We start from the raw sequence: 20297 nt of genomic DNA, 5'->3' as shown, positions 1-20297 counted from the left end.
AGTAGGCTTCATCCCAAAGATACATGGATGGCTCATCATATGAAAACCTGTCAATGTAATCCACCTTACCAACAAACTGAAAAAAACCTACCAAACAAACAAACAAACAAAAAAACCCACATGATCATTTCATAGATGCTGAAAAAGCCTTTGACAAAATACAACATCCCTTCATAATAAAGACCTTGGAGAGAGCAGGGATGCAAGGAAGAGACATATATGACAATTACTTTAAGACTGTGAAGATAGAATATTAAGAATACAGCATAAAATGGAAAGATGTGTAATATTTACATAGAACTGACATAGTAAAATCGGCAATCTTACAAAAAAGATCTACAGATTTAATGCAATGCCAATAAAATATCAGCAATATTGTTAACAGACCTTTAAAAAACAATACTCAACTTCATATGGAAAAAATAAAGCTCAGGATAGCCAAAACAATCTTATACAATAAAGGATCTTCTGGAAATATTACAATCCCCTACTTTAAATTCAACTAGAAAACTACAGTACTGAAAACAGCCTGGTATTGACATAAAAACAGACAGGAGGACCAATGGAACAGAATTGAAGATGAAGATATCAATTCACACACCTACAAACACCTGATTTTTGACAAAGGAAAAAAAATATAAAATGAAGAAAGTATTTTCAGCAAATGGTGCTGGTATAACTGGGTATCAACATGTAGAAAAATGAAAATAGGTCCATTTCTATTGCTATTCACAAAACTCAAGTCCAGTGGATCAAAGACCTCAACATGAAGTCAGCCACACTGAACCCCATAGAAGAAAAAGTGGACAGTATACCTGAACACATTGGCACAGGAGACCACTTTTTAAATATAACCCCAGTAGCACATACACTGAATGAAACAATTATTAAATGGGACCTCCTGAAACTGAGGAGCTTCTATAAAGCAAAGGACACAATCAAGAAGACAAAATGGCAGCCTACAGAATAAAAAAACAAGATCTTCACCATTGCCATATTGGACAGAGGGCTGATCTCCAAAATACACAAAAAACACAAGAAATTGATCATCAAAAGAATAAATAGTCCAATAAAAATGTGGCACAGACCTAAACAGAGAACTCTCAACAGATGAAAACTAAAGTGGCTGAAAGACACTTAAGGAAATGCTCAACATCCTTAGTCATCAGAGAAATGCAAATCAAAATAAATCTGAGATGCCATCTTACACCTGTAAGAATGGCCAAGATCAAAAACACTGATGACAGCTTATGCTAGAAAAAATGTTGCGTAAAGTTAACCATAAATAGAGGCAAAATAGATCAAGTTATACTATAATTTTCAAATAATCTTTATTGAATTAGGCAAATGAATAATGTTTAAAGGTTGTATGATTACTTTTTTTTTTTTTGAGAAAGGGTTTCTCTGTAGCTTTGGAACCTGTCCTGGAACTAACTCTTGTAGACTAGACTGGCCTCGAACTCAGAAATCAGCCTGCCTTTGCCTCCCAAGTGCTGGGATTAAAGGCGTGCTCCACCACTGCCTTGCAACTTTCTAACAGAGAGATATATTATATTTTTATAGTTAAAATTATCTCCTAGTAAATTTTAAATCATGCTTTTATTACTTTATATTATGAATTTAACTGGAATATTTAGGTGAACGATTAAAACTAACTGTGAATTGTTTCTGTAACACTTGACTGTTAGCTTCTGAAAGTTCCTTCTCTGCTTCTCTGTTACTTCCGAGGGACAGTTCATTTTATGTTTGTCTACCTAGGTGCTGCGATGAGGCTAACTGATTTCCACTTGGTAATTTTCTAATAAACAAGGGTGGAAGGATTCAAAATACCATACAAAATAATCAAACATGTTGAAATCAAACTGCTTGAGAAAATCATGTCTGGTTACCTGATATAAACTGAAATGTTTTTCCATGTTGCATAGAAACCAAAAGCTTCTCTCTCATTCCCTTGCAGTGAGAGGCAAACTAAATATCAGCAATTTCTTTGACCATGATCCTTTTGAAAACATGAAAGGAAAGTAATTTTATTCTTACAGCTGCATAAAGCTGCCTAACTTTAAACTATTCTAAAAAGTCACAACAGAACTTAAAAAAAAAAAAAAACATGAAATGTATCTTAAAAGTCAGGTGAGCTTTTTTTTTTTCTAGGAGAAAGTTTAATCCAACATAAAATTAAAATTTAAAGCAAATAGGCAGAGATAATTAATAAAATGTATCAAAGCCATGACAAGAAGTGAATAAGTTAAACAAATGTGGCTGAGATCACAGAGATCAGAAAAAAATACACAAGTAGATGGGAGCCTCTCTTTCTAGTTACTGACAGCTGATGCCCACAACAAGCTGGTGCCTTTAATCAACCGAAAAAGGTTTCATTGCTGTGAGCTGGTTAGCAGTGACAGCCTCTGTCAAGTACAGATGAAAATGGGGCTGGCAGGAAGGGAAAATAAGATTGCACCTCAGGAGGCACTCCTCAAAGGAAATTAAAGGATGCTTTCCAGATAGCAGGAAATTATTTCAGAGGAAAGAATATGGTGCAATAACAAATCCAAGATAAACGGGGATGAAATATGAAGTGTGTGTCTGTGTAGGTGTGCAGTAACATGACTATTATTGATCAAATCCACTCATTCTTTCTCTCCCAACAGAGATGAGAACATGGCAAGCATGAAGGGAAACTAAAGTATATTAAATAAATTATATCATGAAGAAAACGTCTTTCAGTAGCATACTTTTTAACTTTTGAAATATTTGCCAATGTTCGTTTCATGAGCATAAAAACTTTGTATAACAAAGCAGATAGAAAATATAAAACTGATTAAGCACAAAGATTATTATCATCATTGAGAATAATTAATGGAGCTCAGTCCTAGAATTTTATTAGTGAGTCTGCTAAAGTGTTTATAGTCATTTTATTGCTTCAGATTAGTTTAGGTTGAGGCCCATGAAAATGTGCTATAAATGAACAAGGTTAAGTAATCAACATGAACGACTTTAGGATCTTCACTGCTGGTCCAGTAAATCAGAGCACTTGATGAAGGTGGGCCAAATGGCTTCGTCTGAGAGCCTGTCAATAAATGACAGTTGTGATGCATTTTGAAATAAAAATAAAAATTTTCTAATAACTGAACATGGAGATTCAAGTTGTAGATTTATACTAGACAATGATTAGTTTTACTTCAGCATCATTAGATTAAAAAACAAATTTCTACTTGCAAAATTAACCATTTCTTGTAAGTACTCATGTTTTCAAATGATAGGAAGGAGGCTACACTCTTCCCTTGGATTTTATCAAGGGGACATTTTGCTGCTTAAGAATGTGATGGAGGAAGGTCATTGGTTAAAAAAATAAAGAAACTGCTTGGCTGGCCCTCATAGGTTAGAACACAGGTGGGTGGAGTAAACAGAACAGAATGATGGGAGGAAGAGGAAGTGAGCTCAGAGACTCGACAGATCTCCTCTCGAGGACAGATGCCTCAGAGAGACTCCATGCCCTGCTCCCGGGCACAAACACGTGATGAAGATCCAACCCAGGATGGACTAGGATAAAATCTTCCCGGTAAGACCAGTGCTCACAGATCATTAGAGATGGGTTGATCAGAATATCAGAATTAGCCAGTAAGGGCTAGAGCTAAAGGGCCAAGCAGTGTTTAAATGAATACAATTTGTGTGTTGTTATTTTGGGGCATAAGCTAGCCAAGCAGGCGGCTGGGGTGCTGGGGATGCAGCCCCGCCGCTCTTATTACTACAAAATGGCACCCAGATGTGTGGATAACTAAGTCCACAGAAAGCCTGAGAAAGCTTGGAAAAGAATAGAGTAAAGCGTGTTTCTTGTGGCAATTTCTTGGGTCTGCTCTGCTTGCTAGAGGCAAGCAAGCGCTCTCATCTAAGAGAGGCTTTCCTGACTCAGCTTTAGCTGCAAAACCCTGCAGCTCATTAAGAGGTCCTGCTACGAAACACTTAAACGCTGTTGACGAAAAGCTGAACACATGCTTTTTGGTTTTCAGCCATAGCAGGAAAAAAGCTGCACCATTTAAAAATGCTGGCTTTCTGGGCCATCCTGCCAGGGCAAACTGACTGTATGAGGCAGGAGACCCGGCTACAGAGAGAGGACTTGAGTGTTGTCTGTTGTAGCTCGCTGGCTGGCAGGGACCTTGAAACGCCATAGAGTTGTGGCTATAAACATGGCTACAGCCAGTACCTCAGCCATGAGGCTGGAAAGCTAAGGAATGGGCTACATCTAGCCGGCAAAGCCATGGCTTTAGTCCTACTGATATTGCTTGGTACATTAAAGACTCATGTGGTCAGAAAAACAGAGATATAGTAAAGAGAGCATCAAAGACAAAGAAAAATTTTAAATAATTTACAGTGTTAAAATATATACAGACTAACAGTTAAAATTCTTAAAGTAAAAAACAAAAATAAGGAAGAAAGAGAGTAGTTGGTTGTGGTAGTACACACCTTTAATCCCAACACTTGGGAGGCAGAGGGAGATTGACCTCTGTGACATCAAGGTGTGGTAGCACACACCTTTAATCCCAGTGCCTAGAAGGCAGAGACAAACAGATCTCTGTGAGTTCAAGGTGTGGTAGTGTACACCTTTAATCCCAATGCCTGGAAGGCAGAGACAGGTGGATCTCTGAGAGTTCAAGGACAGCCTGGCCTACAGAGTTATTCTAGGTCAAAGATAAAGAGAACCTGTCTCAAAAAGCAAAAAGTTAAAAGTAAAAATAAACGAAATAGAGGTTAAAACAAAGCTGTACAAAGATGGAAAATAGAGAATTTTGATACTGTATGCTATTATGCTCTCTTTTAATTGTTTGAATGCTGAGGAAGGAGCAACAGATGCCAAAAGATATTTGTTTATAAATGCTGCTGAACTAATCCAACATAGATATTTTGAAAATGCCTTGAATTTGAAATTTGGATCTAAGGACATGATGCTTTGGAAAGGAGTTTCTTATTTTGTTTTTACAGAGGATGAGACCCTGTTCATTTCTTCTATTCCAATTTGGTATGATGGACCACGCCCTCCTGAAGGGTTGGCATGACACCTTCAGAAAATTGCTTCGCTCAACTGCCAACTGAGATGAAACTAACACACAGGTTATACCATGAAAGACCTAATTAACGACGCCCCCATTCAGCAGGAAGCAGTTTGGAGAGAAAAAACTGCGCCCATGTTCCCAAATATGGTTTATGAACGTTCTTTAACATTTAAAGGGGGATATGATATAGATATGAATAATTTGTATTAGTATAGATTTTGCTTTATTGGTAGAGATTTAAGGTCAATTTTGTTATATGTATATGTATATTTCTGCTATTGATTAAGATATTCTGATTGTGTAGTTCATTAAAAATGTAATGTATAATTAAGAAATAGGTTAATGGGTAATCATCAGTAATGATCAAGCTTGTAGTCATGTTAGTTAGATTTTCTAGATATATAGAGATACATTTCAGTTAGATAGACATTCTTCATATCTTTCAAAGACTGCAGAATATGGCATTTAATGTTTTAGTAACTTAGGACTTTTCATGACAATGAGACACTCTGCTCCTGGCAGCACAAATCTACTTCAAGAAGAAGATGGGCATCAAAGAGGATCCTTATGGAGTTTGATAGCCATTTGGGCAAGAAACTGCTCTTGCCTGGACTATGGCATAAACTGGACACAGAGAACCCGCAGAGAGAGGACTACTGAACTTGCCTAAAGGTGAGATGATCTTTTGGGGTTCCTGATTCATGAAAGAGTCTGCGAGACATTCTGCAGGACACAACAGATAGTGACTGAACTGACTTTGAATTTTCCTGCTTTATGGAAATGTCTGCTGGTACCATGGGCCTGTAGGCCGAAGATGGATGCCCCAATGGTACAGAGAAACTTTGGATGACTGTCCAGGGAGTGAGATGTCTCTGTCATTTCTAGAGTTTGAAAGTTGCTTATTTCTTGTTTGCTTAGGTAATATTGTATCTTTCTGGAGTCTTTGATGGAGTTAAGAATAGTTAGTTATAGTTATAGTTTTCCTTAGTTATGATAAAGATTATTGTAATTTTTACTTGATAACTGTTTTGTTATATGTAATTATGCTATGTTAAAGTTAAAGCCCTCCTTTGTTTTTGTTTAAACAGAAAAAGGGGAAATGATGGAGGAAGGTCATTGGTTAAAAAAATAAAGAAACTGCTTGGCTGGCTCTCATAGGTTAGAACACAGTTGGGTGGAGTAAACAGAACAGAATGATGGGAGGAAGAGGAAGTGAGCTCAGAGACTCGACGGATCTCCTCTTGGTGGCAGACGCCTCAGAGAGACACCATGCCCCACTCCCAGGCAGACACACGCCATGAAGCTCCGACCCAGGATGGACGTATGCTAGAATCTTCCCGGTAAGATCAGTGCTCACAGATTATTAGAGATGGGTTGATTTGGTATATCAGAATTAGCCTGTAAGGGCTAGAGCTAAAGGGCCAAGCAGTGTTTAAATGAATACAATTTGTGTGTTGTTATTTTGGGGCATAAGCTAGCCAAGCAGGCGGCTGGAGTGCTGGGGATGCAGCCCCGCCACTCTTATCACTACAAGAATATTTATAAATGATCATTTCTCTGAAATCAGTACTCTTAGTCTTCTAGTATGAATTTATTTGATTGACAGGCATTTTATAATGTGTTTAGAAACAATTTCAGTACTATTCTCCACTTAATCATCACTGAAGAAATTTAGTAATATCACATCATTACCACTTATGAACTTGTCTGCAGAAGAGGAAATACTGGCTTACATTTGCAACTTTTATAATTCATTAAGAATAGAGAATTCATGAAAATATCATTTCTAAAATGTTCATTTTCTGCAGTTTATGAATGTATTAAGGGAGTCATGTTTTTGCTCCTTGGTACCTTTCAAAAGAATTTTAAAACTGGGTTTAAAACTTTAATCTGAGCCTGAAATTAAAATTATAACTGCAGGAAAAATATATCATGTATCCGAAATGATTTTGATTTAGTGGAAAAATAATTGTAAAATACAAAATAAAAGGGCATTTGAGAGAATATAGTTCATGGAGGAAGAAACAGGAGTTGTAATTAAAATTAAAACACAGAGAGAATTCAGGGAATAGTTCAACTTCATCAGGGATGGCTGTGGGAACAGTGGGCAAATCGGGGTCTTAGGTAAAGTATTAACACAGAAAAGGTTATATGGCAAAGCAATAAGGAAGCTTACTCTATTTAACCCAAACATTTGGGAAGGATGATAGAATTTATGCAATATGAAAAAAGAAGTAAGAGTTTCTAGGGGTTAAAGATTTATTTTGGGATGGAGGTGGGCATGTGGGAGAGTATAGCATGGGTAATAAGTTAACAAAAGAAAAGATTATGAAAGAACATTGTGGAAACCTACTAGTTAGGAGGATAATTTTCAATAATCTTTCTAAATGTATGGATGGATGACACAGAACATTAAACAAAAATTGCATTTTCAGATGTTGGATACCTCCCTACAAGTTAATGGTCAGGGAGGCCCAATGGGTCTACAAGAGAACACAACCTATTTCCATTGCTCATGGTTAGCCAGAATAACTTACCTGGTGATTAACTATAACTGAAGGTGTCACATACTTTGGCCATAGGGCATACAAAAATCACTGTCAAGAGAGGTAAGAAACATCCTTTTTGCTATATCAAGTTGCAGTGAGACTAGGCACCTCATCTCCTATTAGGGCTGGGCAAGGCAACCCAGTAGGAGAAAAATGTCTCAAAACAGGCAACAGAGTCAGAGGCAGTTCCTGCTTTCACTGTTAGGAGTCTCATATGAAGAACAAGTTACAAAAACATAACATATATGCTGAGGGCTTAGGTTAGTCCCATGAAAGCTTCCTAGTTGTAGGTTTAGTCTCTGTGAGCCCGTATGAGTCCAAGATTATTCAATTCTGCAGTTTTCCTTATGGATTCCTTGACCTCTCTTTGAACTGTCACCCTTCCTTCCCTATTTCCCTGAAGTCAGTCTAATGTTTGGCTGTGGGTCTTTGCATATGTTTCCATCTCTTGCTAGGTGAAGCCTCCTTGATGACAGGTTGGTCCAGGCACCATTCTATGAATATCATTAGGAATCAGTTCATTGCTTTTTTCCCTTAAATCATGTTTCTTTCTATCCTATGTCTCTTGACTATATCCTACCTCAGAGTCTTGGCCCTCAAGTCTCCTTGTAACTTAATGTACTATGGCTGGATGATATTCATGGGAGGCATGACCATTTTGGAAGAAAAACTGAAGCAGGAAAGAGTGATGAGTGGGGCAATGGGGTGGAATGAGTGAGTGTAGTGGGGGAGGAAAAGGACTAGGAGGAGAGAATGAAGGGTAAACTGCAGTCAGGATGTAAATCCAAACAAAAAAATAAATAAATAAAATAAAATCTTAATCAACATGATGCTTTGATGACCATAGAGAAAAAAAGAAGAAAGGGAGAAAGAAAGGAAGGAAGGGAAGGAGGGAAGAAGGAAGGAACCATCCTTCTTGCAGGCTAGATTACATAGTGCTAAAAGGTATTATGTTGATGTCCTGGAGATAAAAGCAATTGGTAAGTGGTGTGGGAAGTCCATCTGTATGGGTGTTGCTTTTATTGGTTAATAAATAAAGCTGCTTTCAGCCAATGGCTTAACAGAATAAAGTTTGAATCCAAACAACAGTAGAGGGAGAAAGCGTAGGCAGAGTCAGGAAGAAGCCATGTAGCCACCTACAGGAGGCAGATGCACTGGAAACTTGCCAGTTAGGCACAGCCATGTGGTGATCACAGATGAATAGAAATGGGTTAATTTAAGATATACGAGTTAGCCAGAAATATGCTTAACCTATTAGTCAAACAGTAAGTATTACAAATAATATAGTTTCTGGGGGATTGTTTTGTGGTCTCTGCAGCTGGGAGCTAACAAGCAGCCTCTCCCAACAAATTGGCACCAATGTGGTCAGCTAAATCCCAGTAAAAACCTGAGAGAGCTTGAAAAAGAATTTTAGACAAACAAATGCACACGCACACACACACACACACACACACAGAGTTTAACATAGCTTATCACTCTGTTTGCTGACTAGCTGCAGCTCCTTTAAGACAGGTCTTCCTCACTCATCTTTGGCAAGAAAGGTTGTGCAGCTTCTTTAGGAGCTGGCTTCCTGGTTTGTCAGCATAAATAACTCTGACTCTTTTGTGAAGTCTGGCTACAGAGCGTTTAAATGGGGTTGGTGAGCAGCATCTTGCAAAATACTTAATGGCCCAACATGGACTGGATGAATACCTAGAACTGGGGAAATGTGCATGGCTCACAGAGGTGTGCTACATTCAACTGGGAAGGGCCAAAAGGCAAATCCTAGCCATGCTGCTTAACATTTGCAAAGCAGTCCTGGTCAGAAAAGAATTACAGATACACAAACCCAGTGAGTAAGAGACTTTGCAGCACTCAGTCATAAATGGAGGATCTTCATCAAACCTTTCTCCTCAATGTTCAGATGAATATGAATATATTTACATATATAATATATGCATATAAGTATATTCACACATATATGTATAAGTACACACAAATGTAAAGGAGGAGGCAGAGATTATAACAGCCACAGGGGATGAATGCTTCCAAGGAAACAGTCTTTCAGACACAGAGACTGTGACAGTATTCTCAGAACATGCACTCCTCGCTTCATGCAAAATCCCAGTGTGAAGGAGGAGAAGTAGCCACAAATTTCTACTCCTATCCAAGAAGATATTCGCAATTTCTGTGAAAGGGAAAGTAAGTGTCCATCAATGAAATGACACTAGGTATTTCAACCATAGCTGAGGGCAGGCCTCAAGCTCATGAGTCTCACAAGTAACTGGCCAACACAAATTGGACTTAATGTTTTTATAGTGTTATTTTCTATCTCTCTTTTTAAGAGAGAGGAAAATCATGAAGTTGGGTGGGTAGGATGAGAAATTTGGAGGAATAGGGAATGGGAGTTCTCTGTTTAGGTCTGTACTCCATTTTTTATTGGGTTGTTATTTTAATGAACAATTTCTTGAGTATTTTGTATATTTTGGAGATCAGATCTGTGTCTGATGTGAGGTTGAGGAAGATCTTTTTCCATTCTGTAGGATGCTATTTTGTCTGGATGACCATGTCTTTTGCTTTACAGAATCTTCTCAGTTTCAGGAGGTCCCATTTATTGTTTCTCTCAGTGTCTGTGCTACTGGTGTTATATTTAAGAAGTGGTCTCCTGTGCCTATGTGTTCAAGTGGTGCTTCCCACTTTCTCTTCTATGAGGTTCAGTGTGACTGCCTTTATGTTGAGGTCTTTGATCCATTTGGACTTGAGTTTTGTGCATGGATGATAGATATGGATTTATTTTCATTCTACTACATGTTGATATCCAGTTATGCCAGCACTATTTACTGAAAATGCTTTCTTTTTTCCATTTTGTATTTTTTATTTCTTTATCAAAAATCAGATGTTCATAGGTGTGTGGATTAATATCTGGGTCTTTGATTTAGTTCCATTGGTCCAGGCTGTTTACATTACTGTAGTTTGTAGTAGAGCTTGAAGTCGGATTGTGATACCTTCAAATGTTCTTTTATTGTACGGGACTATTTTGGCTATCTTGGGTTTTCTGCTTTTCAATATGAACTCTCAACAGAGGAATCTAAAATGGCTGAAAGACATTTAAAGAAATGCTCAACATCCTTTGTCGTCAGAGAAATGCAAATCCAAACAACTCTGTGATTCCGTCTTATACTTGTAAGAATGGCCAAGATCAAAAACACTGATGACAACTTGTGCTGGAGAAGTTGTGGAGTAAAAGGAATACTCTTGCATTGCTGGTGGGAATGCAAGCTGGTACAGCTCCTTTGGATATCTGTATCATGATAACTCAGAAAATTAGGAAACAACCTTCCTCAAAACCCAGCAATACTGCCTTTGGTTATATAGCCAAAGAATGCTCAGTTATACCACAAAGATGTGTGCTCAACTTTGTTCATAGCAGCATCCTTTGTCATAGCCTGAACCTGGAAACAACCTAACTCTCCCTCAATCAAAAAATGGCTAAGGAAAATGTGGTACATTTATGCAATGGAGTACTACACAGCAGAGAGAAAAATAATATCTTGAAATTTGCAGGCAAATGCATGGAGCAAGAAAACATCATATTGAGTGAGTTAACCCAGAACCAGAAAGACAATGATTATATGTACTCTCTCATAAGTGGTTTTTGAAACATAAAGCAAAAAAAAAAAAATCAGCCCACAAATCACAATCCCAGAGAATCTAGATATCAATGAAGACCCTAAGAAAGACATACATGGATCTAATATACATGGGAAGTAGTAAAAGATAAGATCTCCTGAATAAATTGGGAGCATGTAGATTATGGAAAAGGGTTGAAGGTGAGGGAAAAGGCAGGGAGGAGCAGAGAAAAATGTATAGCTCAATAAAATCAATAAGAAAAGAAAATAAGAATATGATAAAAAATACACTGCAAAATTCTTAATAAATAATTTAAGAAGACAAAAAATTGTTTGAGTAAATAATAAGGCTCAATGTTTAAATTTTCTTGCCACCAAGCATGACTGTATACATTCAACCCCAGAATCCACAAAGTGGAAGGAAAGAACCAGCTCTTGTAATAGTTCTCTGACCCCAGTGAATGCCTATACATATAGGTAGGTGGCACAGATATACACACACAAACACACACTCTGAGAGAGGTAGAGAGACAGAGTAAGAGCAAGACCAAATAACACATAAAAACTAGAAATCTTTTGACTATCAGCTATGCATGAAATTACTCTACACAGTTTGAATGAAAAACAACAGAGATAATTTTTGTCCTTTTGTACTTTAAATGTGATAAATACAAGGGTAATATAGTATCTGCTTAGAGATAGACAAATCAAGCTTAGAACAAGAATATTTTTTGATGCTTGTCTAGAAAGCATGACACAGGAGAGATGTGACCTAGTCCAAAAGTCTAGGAAGGGTTCTCTGTTACTATGAAGACTCAGGTCACATGGGTAGAGCTACATTTGAAAGAAGTGTGAGGCTATAATCAAACAATGAAGACAGTGCCAGTGGATTCAGATGGCAAATGTTCTGGGAAACACAGGCAGGTTGTTCTATGTGGAGAATGGAGATAGGATAACTAAAAAAAAAAAAAAAAAAAAAAAAAAACAAGAATTATTACATTCTCCCCCAAGCAGATCAGTCAGTATTTAACTAGAAATTAATGTCAGTGAATAGGTTAATTTTAAAGCTCAATTATATTCATGAGAAATGAATAATAAAAAAAAGCTCAGACAACATGTGACAAAGCTCACTTAGTATTTGTTCTTGCTTTCTAATGTTTCTCATATATGAATCTTCCATTGTCCAAATAACACAGACAAAATTTCATGCTACCTGGATGGCATAATATTGGGATTATTTTGCTATTATTTTCTATCAAAATATAATGTATTCTTTTCCTGAAAACTATTTATATAAATTGCCACAATCTTGATTTTAAATGTTACTTTAACACTTAAAATGTGGACTCCAGCATAGAATTATATTACTTACTTTATTAGCTCATTTACCACCTACTATGTTCTATAACTAGGTAATCCTTGGAAGATGAGGCTTTTCTCATGGTAACTTAAGCACCCTTTTGTCTTACAATCACTGTCCCTGTAAAGGGTATATATTTATGTCTCTTTTAAATTTAGTCATAAATTGTTGTTACATGTGTATATGTATATATATGTTTAAGTATAACCTGTTCAGTCTGCAAAGAGTTGTTTGTTTGTATGATTCCAGACTGATTGATAATCTATTGGTGTGGTGTTACCCTAGAAACACCCTTTCTCCTGCCCTCCGTGTTCCTTAGTTGCCTGTAGTTCTTTGTGTGGGGTTGAAGCCTTGTAGTATTTCCCCTGCCCACTGTGGCATATCTACTGAGAACAAAGAAGGTTACAGGAAAGAAAAAGAAGGGGGAAGTGGTATAACAATAATTTCAAAAATAAATATAAAAGAAATTTAAAAATTACGCAAATGTAAAGACTGAAAACAAATTAATCATTTTGGATGAAAATATCTCTCAACCCATAATCAGAAGTATATTTAAAATAAGTATACTCAGAGTATATTTAAAATAAGATTGAATATGAGACCCGTTCCACAGGAAAGAATTCATACTTGCTACTGTAAACCTTGTCAAAAGTTTATGATCATGTATAAAATCTTATGATCATATATAAAAGGACAAAGCATAAGAGTAGTCCTTTTCTAATCATTGGTATTTTTTATTTTTTATTTTAATTTTTTTATTTAATATTTTTCACTGCTCCTCTCCCTTTCCCTCCTCTCCTCGTCTAACCTCTTCCATGATCACTATGATTCCATTTACTCAGGAGATCTTATATTTTTCTACTTCTCATGTAGAGTAGATCTATGTATGTTTCTCTTAGGGTTCTCTTTGTTGTCTGTGTTCTCTGGGACTGTGAATTTAAGCTGTTTTTTTTTCTTTATGTCTAAAACCCACTTATGAGTGAGTATATATGATATTTGTTATTCTGGATCTGGGTTACCTCACTCAATATGATGTTTTCTAGATGTATCCATCTGCCCACAAATTTCAAGAGGTCATTATTTTTTTCTGCTGAGTAGTATCACATTTTTCTTCTTCAGTCAAGGGGCAGTTAGGTTGTTTCCAGGTTCTGCCTATGACATATAAGTAAGTATTGATCTTATATTTCTTCAATCCTGCACTGGGAAGCACACAATTTCTCATGTATTCAAAGAACAATAAAATTAAGATGCTAAAATATCAGATTCTAACGTGAGATGTAAAAAAACTCTAATATTTCTTATCAAATTGGCACCATAAAACTATCTGTATTTTGGATTTGAACCTGTTTCTTTTTAAATTACTATAGAGATATCACTGAAAGCAAAACAAAATAGAAAAGATACTTAAATGTTACCAGGCAGCATATTCATATTCTACAGTTTTGTTTATTTATAAATCTTAAGGTACAGGCTAGATGTATAAAAAGTAATATAGTTAAATTATTATCAAATTATGTTTTCAGTTTCTAACTATTGTAGGAGGAGCAGGCCACATTGCAGGCACTGGGCTAGCTTAGCCCCCCGAGGAGTGTGGGCCCTTGTTCCATCCCACCCGGCTAGCTTATACCTGAAATAACCACACAGAAATTGTATTAATTAAATTACTGCTTGGCCCATTAGCTCTAGCTTCTTATTGGCTAACTCTCACATCTTGATCTAACCCATTTCTAATAATCTGTGTAGCACCACGAGGTCCTGGCTTACCAGGAAAGATTCTAACCTACATCTGTCTTGGGCCTGAGCTTATGGCATCTGCCACACTTCCCTTCTTCTCAGCATTCTTTTCTGTCTACTCTGCCCACGTAAGGGCTGCCCTATCAAAAAGCCAAGGCAGTCTCTTTATTCAACCAATGAAAGCAAAACACAAACAGAAGAACCTCTTACACCATCTGACTAGTTTTTGATCGGAGAAGTGGGTGTTTTACACTGGCTATTATAGCAGTAGTTGTGCATCCTGATGATGTTGCGTACGACAACTGTAGTCATATGATGTGCCGACTGGCATGCAGAAGAGAAGCTGCAAAGTTTTGGAACACTTTTCCTTTCATTATCTGACAGACATACTTGCTGTGAGTATATCCTGAGCCTTATGAGAAGATACAAACAGAGATTTTAGACAAAAACACTGTACTGTCATTCCTCTTCAAGTAGTTTATTACTTAAATGACAGTGTTTATGTTAGGTCAACATTAGTGACTTACTAATGTTATAATAAATGGTAACCATGTTACTTAATTTTGACAAGACTGTTTCTTTAATTTTTCAAATATATATTGTTATAGTAGCTTAAAAGCTAAAACACTGAAGGAGTCTAATATTTCTATTGGATACCCAGTCAAGATGAATTTTAACTACTTTCATTATACACTTATATTTCCTAAACTCTGAAAAATTGTTTTTATATGAAAGGAACTATTTCCCTTCCATGTTTCTCTGACAAGTTCTCCATGCTGGTGAGTCCCTTCTATTGAGAGATGAGGCTTTTTCCACACTCGTTAAATATCTGAACCATTGGCTGAATACACTGTTAGCCATAGCAACCACCTGATAATTTTTCCTTAAAAATAAGTTAAAGTTGATGTTTTATTATCTAAGAGGTTGAGATATGTGGAAAACGTGCCATTTAAAACTACTTCTGAAACAATTAAATGCTGTACACTGAAAATTAGACTCAAAAGATAAAATAAAATAAAACAAATTATTAACTTCCTCTTACATTTAATTTTTAGCACTCCATGTGGTTCTAACTCATTAAAAAATTATGGATCAATGTTTTTTACTATTAGAAATTTGAAAAGCTATAATTTTTATATAAACTTTAAAAATCTCAGTCTTTTCTAGGTTTATTAGGGTGTTTTACATTTTTCATTCATTATTTAATTATTATAATTTAACTTCTTTTCTTGAGGAATTTGCTTTCATTATTATGGCATTTTAATAACACCACAGCTACTACTATTATTTTTACTATAAAATACTAATACTCAAATGAAAATTCAATCAATACATTTTTGCAAGGGGCATAATTATAACAATTCTATTTCATAGTATCATTAATATGTGTGAGCACCTTACCTTGATAATTTAGATCCAAATATTTAATTAGTATATACAATTTATGTCATAATAATATATTGGTTAACACATGTGGAATTATATTCTACACTTAAAAGATAGGCAATAATATTCAACTACAATCTATCATAAATTCAACTCATGACATAGAGGTTTAAATTTAAAGCAAGAAATAAAGACACTGACTTTCCTGACACCTGCCATTGTTGTCCGTAATTGGCTTCTGTACAGACTGGTTCAGTTGCCTAATATTATTTTAACATTTTGAAATGAATCAGGGATCTACAAATTACAGCAATTGCACCCAGTGTCACCATTATCTGTTTTGTAAAGGCAATTTCTTTTGAATGTGGTAATTGTTCTGAAAGTTGTTGTTATTGTTATTTTATCCTGACACTAATTATAATTCTTGTGGAAGTGTGGAATTCCAATTGAGAAAATGTCTCCAGTTTCTCAGAAGGGCATTTTCCTTGATAAATGATTGATGTTGGGTCTCCTGGATCATAAGGGCTGGTGCTACTGCTAGGCAAAGAGCTGACTGGGCAAGCCATGTGATAAACCCAGCAATACAGTGTCTATGCTTCGCTTTCTGCCTCCAGGTTCCTGCTTTCAGTTTCTTCCCTAATTTCCTCTCATGATGGACCATGATCAGGTCACGCAAGCTGAAGTAAATGCCTGTCTTCCCCCATTTTTTTTTATCATGGTGTTCTATCACAGAAATAGAAAACCTAAGCCTTTTTTTTTTCCAGGCATTCGCCATTGACAATAGCTGCATTCCAAAAAGGAGGATGGTGCTATGACTGTGACAGAGACTTTGTGTCAGCAAAGTTCAAAAATTAAGCACAGAAGTGATCCCCAATAGACTGGCATTACAGAAGAGTCTCAGAAGAGCCAACTATTCAAATTATATCGTCATGAAGAGTCATAATTATCTGCATTTCTAAGATATTAAGCATCAGTGCTGTATCTTTTGTAATACCAAACAAGAGAGACTTCTCAAGGAAACAGCAATATTAGGTAGAGAAGGTCCCACAACTTTCTGCAGTGTAATTGCTCATAGAGCATAAAGGAGTCTTTATATAAAAAACATTGAGATAATGGTATAGGAGTATTTTAATGGTAATGAATTGAGTTAGGATTTTGAGTAGTTGTATGTTTCATAGTTTGCTATTATATTCTAAAATATAGACATCATTGTAACTTTTTCTATCTTTTGACTATATTTTCACTATTATTTTTTTAATTTCAGATGTGACAAAAATCATGCCATAAGATTGACATTAAATTGATAATTATTGGAACATGCAGTAATATACAATATATTTATCATTTTTTCTGTATTTTGAATGATTTTAAAAGAAAAGTTGCATATTGAGAGTGTAAAATATTTATATCACAGTTTTGAATTAATTTTTAGTTTTTTTACATGCTGTAATATTTAATATGTGACATACAATCTGAAAATAATGATAATAATCCTATAAAATAAGATGCTTAAGTGGCATAACAAAATTTCAAAATTAAATTCTCATACTGAAAGCAAATTGATAAATGGTGTGGGAGAATTCTTTGTATTCTGTCAATCATGTTTTAAATAAGTGCTGATTGGCCAGGCAGGAAGTATACATGGGTTAACCAGACAGGAAGTAGAGGCAGGGCAATGAGAATGGGGGAATTCTAGGGAGGAGGAAGACCATTGCTCCCCAGTCCTGACCAGACCACCAAAGAAGCAGGATGTGATCTGCCCCACTGAAAAAGGTACTGAGCCATGCGGCTAACATAGATAAGAATAATGGGTTGATATAAAGTATAAGAGTTAGCAAGAAGCCTGAGCTAATGGGTCAATCAGTTTATCATTAATACAGACTCTCTGTGTAATTTTTTTGGGACTTACCAGCTGTAGGAACTGGGCAAGACAGAAACCCCAACAAGTAGACCCTCATGCTACAGATAAATAATTTATCAACTCTCTATGTCTTAAATGAATCAACAAAAAAGTGCTATATCACTGCCACTGAGCCAAGAAACAAACCAGACTGTGATGTAACCATGTGAGGTCTTGGTTAAGTTTATAAAACGGTTTCACTAATTTAGAGATTAGGTTGACAGAAACCCCTGCAGAATTCTAATTAACTATCCAAAACTACACTTCTGTGATTTGTTTTCACATTTTGTTTGTTAAGTTTTTATAAAAATAATTAATATATCCACACACCCTGTTAATATCTATGCATTTTCAATATATTAACAATACCCTCCCTGAGTATCCATTACAAATGTAACAAAAAAAAGTTATTGGGAGGCCCTGATGATCATAGGTCACAATCTTCCATGGGCTGGCAGCTTTCTCCAAGCTCAGCAACATGAAGGACTCCCTCCTGAGTGAGGTTTCCTTCTCTCTACCTGCCTTTGTCTGAAGGGTGTCTCTAGACACAGATGCCTGACTATTATAGACCCTTGACATAATTCCCTGTAAACCCTCTTCACCTGCTGACCACAGCATTAGTGAACATGCCCTAGCTATTTTCAGAGCTGCCACTACCCCAGTTATATGATAGGAAGGTGCTATTTAATGCAAATTCCCCAGCTACTGTCTCCACATCTATATATTCCACATACTCCCGAAAAAAGTGGAAGTAATTCACTGAAGTCATATTCGGAAGGCTTTTCTCCATTGCAGCCACAGCTGCCCAAAACCTGTGAACTGGTGGCCAATAATGTTGAGGAAGAAGGAGACCCACAATAGTAACTCCACCAAATAATGTGCCCCATAGATTTCCCCACCCTGTGGAAATAACCAAGTTACTTAATCTGTTTTAGTACATTTGAGCCAAGATGTAAACCTGTGAGAAAATGAAGCCTCTGTGTCTTTGAGCAAAGTAGTTCAAGTCCAGAAACAAGCAGTGTAAAGGCATTGAGGAAGTGGACTGCACCAGACCATGGAAGGTTGACGTTATTAAAAATTACCCTGGGGGCTTGATAGGTGGCTCAGAGGTTAAGGGCAGTGGCTGCTCTTCTTGAAGTCCTAAGTTCAGTTCCAAGCAACCACATTCTAGACCACAACCATCTAGAATGGAATCTGGTACTCTCTTCTGGCACTCAGTCAAAAATGCAGGCAGAACACCTTATAAATAATAAATAAACAAATCTTTAACAAACATTTACCCTGATAATTATCCTGAAGAATTGATTGTCTGGAAGACTGAAAAGAAGAAAATTAATTTAAAACTCATAGTATTTCAGTTGTAATGTTTTAAAGTGCCTTAGTTTGAGCCATCACTCTTCAGTTTTATTCTTGGTCATAGCCGATAATATAGCCGATATCATCATTGAGAGACATGCTTTACATCTTTTACACAGGTATCTCTATTTTCCTAAATTTCTGTGAGATTTGACACAGATGTTCAAATTAATAGAGCCAAAGTCTTCCTTGGCCACTATGTGTGCTGACTACATGGTAGAAGGAAAGGTTGAAAGTCAGAGAGGGGACCATTTGTTCTCTCTGGACAACAGGATGCTGAGCCCCTCTCTGAGCTGATGGAAAATCAGAGAGGGGGACCATTTGTTCTCTCTGGACAACAGGATGCTTAGCCCCTCTCTGAGCTGATGAAAACATACTGGACTGATCATATGCACAGGACACAATTTAAGACATATTTAACCTTGGCAGGTCAATGAGAAGTCAGCAGTGCTTAGACAAGAAAATCTCCCTATAGTGTTTCCCGTTTTAACTATTTACTCTTGTCCTAAATCACATTAACTTCTACCAGTAAGTTTGCAAGTTCATCAAAACCCAGAACATGAGTGATTCAGAGTCTCTTCACTTTTCTAGGTGATTACCTCTAACATTCTCCTTCAACTTGAGAAAAAAAATCATCTGATTTTCATAGAGGGTAGGTATAGAAAAGATTAATATATTTTATATTTTTTCTCTTACAGGTAATTTATTTTGATTATTTAAAATGACTATGAGCATCGTAACTAAAATTTTCTAATCTGAAATTTAGTTTTTCTTGGATATTTATTATTTTAGGTGTCAACCATTTGATATTTTTAAAAGTCAAATTAATTTTTGTCATTATTTGACATTTAATGACATTAAAATTTAAAATATAAACACATTTTAATCATTTGAGAATTTCATGCACTGTGTTTTAATTATATTCATTCTAACTACTCCCTTTAATTAATCTCAGATCCACTTTAACTTCCCTTTACCCCCAAGGTCATATTCTAATTTTAAAATTTAACTTAATACCCCATCAACTTCAATTTCTGCAGTCTGTATTTTTCTGAGTGTTTGAAGAACTTACATATACCTCTCTGCCTGCCACAGTGAAAATGGGGAGAGAAGGTCACACATGGAACTGCAGGATAAATAACCACCTACTCTTCGTGGGCAGGACTGAAAGCTATCAGGCTGCAGAGAATTGGGAGCTGGGAGGAAATCTGAACAGGCTCTAGGTTAGGTGCTATGATGCTGACAAGTGAATGTGAAACAGAGAGAGGTCTGGAAGTGTATATATAAACCCTAGATGATAGATCATACGGGGAAAAACTGTTTAACTTTGTGCATAGGAAGTTGTATTAAAAGATC

At 36.3% G+C, this 20297-nt stretch overlaps 1 pseudogene; it reads right to left on the bottom strand.

The window, feature by feature from the left end:
* LOC121462239 overlaps nucleotides 1-20297 on the bottom strand; it is a 52204-nt pseudogene that overhangs the window by 11733 nt on the left and 20174 nt on the right.

This window comes from Microtus oregoni, unplaced genomic scaffold, assembly GCF_018167655.1.
Source record: "Microtus oregoni isolate MIOR12 unplaced genomic scaffold, Mior012 000024F_ref0000369, whole genome shotgun sequence".
Classification (NCBI taxonomy): domain Eukaryota; kingdom Metazoa; phylum Chordata; class Mammalia; order Rodentia; family Cricetidae; genus Microtus; species Microtus oregoni.
Note: the sequence above shows the minus strand (reverse complement) of the source record. Positions and strands in the feature narration are given on the sequence as shown.